Source organism: Mastomys coucha, unplaced genomic scaffold (assembly GCF_008632895.1).
Source record: "Mastomys coucha isolate ucsf_1 unplaced genomic scaffold, UCSF_Mcou_1 pScaffold15, whole genome shotgun sequence".
Taxonomy (NCBI): Eukaryota; Metazoa; Chordata; class Mammalia; order Rodentia; family Muridae; genus Mastomys; species Mastomys coucha.
In genome coordinates this window covers 82,648,423-82,653,765 of record NW_022196897.1, presented here as the reverse complement: position 1 = coordinate 82,653,765, position 5,343 = coordinate 82,648,423, and the positions used below count along the sequence as shown (strand labels likewise).

General features: G+C 35.9%; 1 protein-coding gene across 3 annotated transcripts in view; it reads right to left on the bottom strand.

Moving 5' to 3' along the window:
- Positions 1-5,343, bottom strand: part of Lrrc4c (leucine rich repeat containing 4C) — a 1,245,152-nt gene that overhangs the window by 750,614 nt on the left and 489,195 nt on the right. For all 3 annotated transcript variants that reach the window (XM_031371128.1, XM_031371127.1, XM_031371130.1), the window contains exon 3: positions 4,862-4,950. The gene's annotated coding sequence lies outside the window, so the exon portion shown is untranslated. The remainder of the gene's footprint in view (positions 1-4,861; positions 4,951-5,343) is intronic.

Below are 5,343 nucleotides of genomic sequence, written 5' to 3'. Positions count from 1 at the left end.
GTTTCTCTGAGTAGCCCTGGCTGTCCTGGAATTCAACCTGTAGACCAGGTTGGCCTTGAACTCAAGAAATCTGCCTGCCTCTGCCTCCCAAGTGCTGGGATTAAAAGTGTGCACCACCACTGCCCAGCTATTAAAAAGATGAATTAAATGGATGGAAATTGGGTTGATTCTCCTAGAAGATTCAGAGTTATACCATTGTGTTCATTTATAGAAAGAAAAAAGAAGTGACCTTCACAGAATTCAACCCCTCCAGCTTGTGTAGTGGCCAATTTAAATGTATAGAGAAAACTAGTAAACATTCAAATATACTACAGGGTTTTGTTTTGTTTTGTTTTGTTTTTACTTTCTCAAGACTGCAATCTATTTTAAGACAAATAACAGTTGCTTTTTTACTTAAACTGTTACAAGTAATTTGATAATAAGTACTACTAATAATTATAATTTTACAGAATTCCAATTAATCAATATGATGCCAGTTAAAAAAATTGTGAAGAATGGCAGAATATCTAATTTATGGGAATAAGGGGAACAATAAGATCATCTGATGAAGATGTATTTTCAGCCAAGCTATTTATGCTACTGTGCTGCTTTGTATTTAAATATAGCCTTCACACAGTTGTGCTATTAAAAATCCCCATGAATGGTTTATATATAGATTAACTATACTCTTTGTATTTGTTTAAGGTGACTATATAATCGTCCTTGGCAGGTCCTTTGGAAATCTGGAAAAGATGTTGCTTTAATAAGTGATGGCAACTTTGAGAAGATTAATCCCTAACAACCTTGAATGAGAAAGAGGGATGCCTGGAGATATGGCTGATCCTGACCCTGAGAAAGTCTTGATTATTGTTGGTGTCTGTGCATTAGTTTTTAAATTTACTACAAAGACTTGTTTTTAATATTTTTAACATTTTATTGATTCTTTGTGAATTTCACATCATGTGCCCCAGTACCACTCATCTCCCATCCCTTTATATGTGCCCTTTGCCCTTGCAACCTCCTTTATAAAAGAGAAAATAAAAATTAGAAAGAAAGGAAGAAAGAGAAGAGAAGAGAAAGAAGAGAAGAGGAAATATAAAAGAAATGAAAGGAAAGGGAAGTGAAGGGAAGGGAAGGGAAGGGAGGAGGAAAGGAAAGGAAAAAGGGAAAGGAAAAGGAAGGAAAGGAAAGAAAATGAAAGAGAAAAGAAATCTCATTTGAAAGCTGTGGTGTGTAACAGTGCCCAAACAGCTGAGGCCAGCTCAGTAGATAAAGGGATGTCTATGCAAAATTGAGGAACAGATTTTGGATCATCAGAACTTATGTAGGACTGACAGCAGGATATGCTTATGTAGGTTCAGTTTCAATACTTTCCTCCACCCTTATAATTTACAAACAACAAAACAAAGTACAATTCCACCAAAGTTCACTAAAGGGGAGCTGTGAGTTCATTGGCTTCACTGACATGGGAGAAGGGTTACTTTCAGGAACATGGGCAACTCCTTTCAAAGGTCAGTTATTTAAACTCTCTCTCTCTGTGTGTGTGTGTGTGTGTGTGTGTGTGTGTTCATGCACAAGTCAGAGTGCAGCCTCAGGTATCAGTCCTTGCTTTCTACCATGTTTGAAACAAGCTCTGTTGTTCATTACTTCACATACCAGGCATTTATAAGCAACTCTACCCTAATTGGACATGATCTCCAGGAGTCCTGTGTCTATGGGGAGGGAACTTTAACTGAAGGCTGGGAAAGGAGAGTTATAGGGAAGTTTCCACTATCCTGGATGAAGAGTTTTCAATATTACAAAGATTTTTTTAAAGAAAGTCAAGATTCCCCCAAAAGGTACTCTACTCTTTAGTTTAGGGTACAGGACTAGGTTATCCCTTCTGAGGTTATATAGTCATGGTCCAGGGTGTTTGCAAAGTATTTATAGGATCCTATCATTGATGTTAAAAGTTTTTGACTGTGCTTTGGGAATAAATCATCTTTGCAAATTTCAGTCTGGGAATGAGTGGCTTATGTGTGTGGATATCATCCAAGTCACCTGAGCTACATATCAAGTATAAGGACAGTTTACATTCTAAAGTTTTGTTGCAGAAAAAATACAAATTAATTCCAACATAGTTTTCCCAAACAAATTGTTTCTATGTCTATAAAGTTGACATTAATGAAAAACAGAATAGTTAATTTTAAAAAATAGTACCCCACAAGACACCAAAGAATCGTTATTGATTTGGTTGATTGTTTCTTGGAAAAGGTTTGGCAGAAGTGTAAAGTGGAAAAACTTTAATTCATGAAAATGTTTCAGTGCATACAATTCCAGGATAGGCAAAAAGCGCCAGATGAATTTCAGAATATCAAACCCAGGGCAAATTAACTCAATAAAGGTAAGAAGATATATATGAGTTTGAGGACATAATCAAAAAAAAAAAAAAACAAAAACAAAAACTAATCCTTCTTCAGCCTTAGGTGGGAACACAAATGTAAGAAAATCAAGAGGACCAAGACAACTGCTGTGAACTAGTGACTTTAAGACATGAGGGTTGTGATAGAAGATGCTTTTAATCTCTTTAATCCCAGCTTTTTCCAGGAGGCAGACAGAGGAAGATATCTGTTCAAGGTCACCCTGACCTACAAAGTGAGTTCAAGAACAGCCAAGGTTGATACACACAGAGAATCCTTATATTCACAAGCCAAAAGCAAATATATATTTAAAAAAGAAGAGGAGGGGTATGAGAGGGATGAAAGAGAAACTGTGTTTATAAAACCTCAGCAATTGATTTATTAAACAATGTCTGCATAACACCACCACCAGATGATATGCCAATGTGGATGAGGAAAATTTTACAAGGCCCACCTGAAGAACTACAGGCAATCAGGGGGTAATGAAAGCAGAAGAAAGATGAATTGATTTTATTGAGGGAACAGACCCCCATCCAAAGTCTGTCTGGTGCCAAGTAGCCCTAACCAAACACTTAAATATAAGAGGAAGAGGGGAAGGAGGAAGAGGAGGATGAAGAAAAGTAATAGTAGTAAGAGGAGGAGTAAAAGGAGGAGGAGGAACTGGAAAGAACAGGTAAACTGGACCAGCAAAGCAGGAAAGCAGGCAGTGGAGATTATATAAAGGCAGGACTAATTACCCAGATTCTTGAAACACTTTGTAAATGTCTTAGTTTATGTAGTATTAGTTGCACTTGTTAGAAACATAAAGAGACTGCAAGAGGATTTTATTTCCTTCACAATGACTTAATCAATGGCCACTCAGTTTTAAGTGTCTGCAACTAATTTGTAAGCTTTCTGTACCCAGATGTTTTCTTAAATACCTGTCTTCAGCAGAATCCTTAGATTCACCTTAAACCCTACATTTGTTTCTTCTCTGATGGTGCTGGTTTACGTGAGAGTTACAGTTCATTTGCTTTATTTACATGGGATTTGATTAAAGTTGCATGCATATACACACAAGACATGTATATTCAGAACTCAACTTGGTAAGTATTGTAAAAATCTCACAGAACATTAAACTAACCAAGATTAAAGGTATGGATTTGTGTACATGTGTGTACATCATTTGAGTTAACAAATGTAGTTATTTGATAATAGGTCACAAATAATTACATAAAAATATACAGAATAGTATGATTTCTTCAATATAGGACTTAATTTTTTGATAAATTCAAGATTGCTTATAGTAAGCTTCCTATCAAATAGCCAAATTTTTATTTTAGGAACAAAATATGTTATCAAAGATAATACTAACATGTTTGGAAATATGCCAGAGGCTCTCTATTACCTAAAGATAGCAATTACAGCCAATAATTATTGAAAAGTAAGCTCTTAGCCAAGAGTTAGGGAGGCTAACAAAAAAGCTAAATCCATTTCCCTGATTTCAAAAGGCTAAAATGTAGAAGTGATTTGGGTAAATTATAATAAAATATGTACGAGAAGATTTGAAACATTGCTCTAAGTTGAACAACACAGGAGAAAAATCAGACGAATTGTTACACTGCTGAGTAGAATTTAAGCAGTGCTTGAAGGTAAATTTTAACACTAAAGGAGAGGATAGAACTGAGATGAAAGTCCAAAACTATTAAAATAATATTTGAGATGCTACTACTTATTTATCTGAATTTTACATGGGGAAATGGTTATCACACTGCAGCTTAGGCTATGTCAGAACTCAGAATATAGCCAGGGTATCCTTGGACTTGCTGTAATGCTTTTGTCTCACCTTTCTCAGTACTGGGATTACAGATATGTGCAAATAGCCAGGATGATCTCTCACAGTTTAGACACTGAGGTACTGGAAATGCACACAAAACAAAATGAAGTCATTCCTTCTCTTAGATTTCACTGTGTATTGACAAGTTACTGTCAACACTTTAGAGAAATGTGAATTCACAAGACAATAATGTATTATAGATGATGATTGATGGATGGAGGGATAGATCAGTCGATAGATAGATAGATAGATAGATAGTTAGATAGATAGATAGATAGATAGATAGATAGATAGATAGATAGATAGATAGATAATATGGAGAGAGAGACAGAGACAGAGAGAGACAGGCAGAGAGAGAGAGAGAGAGAGAGAGAGAGAGAGAGACTTAAGAAGATATTGAAATGAAAGAAGGTTGCTTTGTTTGCTGAGTCCTGCAGGTTATTGTCCTCAGAGAGACAATATAACCTTAGCTGTGAGAGAGACTGCTTCAAAGTTCTCCTCTTAGAGGTTTAGAATCTCACCCAACTCCCTAGCAACAGGATGGCCGAGACCCAGTATTCAGTAAATAACCATGCTAATTCTCAAATATCTTCATTCCCAAGGCTCTTTGCAAATCACATGAGACGATTCTCTTTATTTCTTAATATGCTGTTCAAGTTATACTCACATGAATTTAGAGTGTCAACAGAAGCTCCAACTGCCTTAGCTCCTCTCTCTCTGGACTCACATACAGGCATGCAATCAAGTGAATCATTTCTAAGAAAAAGAGAAAGTTAAAATATGACATTAATTGTAAGGAACTTAATAAAAAACTTCAGCAAAAGTTTTGAAAATAAAACCTGTGTGTGTGTGTGTGTGTGTGTGTGTGTGTGTGTGTGTGTATGCACTGATACATGCTTGATGCTTTTTCCAGATCACAAGAGCATCATTTGTACAGAGACATAATACTTGATTCTGTAAAATATCTTTCTTTATCAGGGCTTTTGAATAGAATGCTGAGTAGTATTTTCCTAAGGAGAAAACAAGTTACACCATTTTTACTTCTCTTCTTGTGAACACTATTTTTGTCAAAGGACTTCATCCCTTTTCCGTGATTTTTCTTACATCTCTCCTATCTCTCTCTCTCTCTCTCTCTCTCTCTCTCTCTCT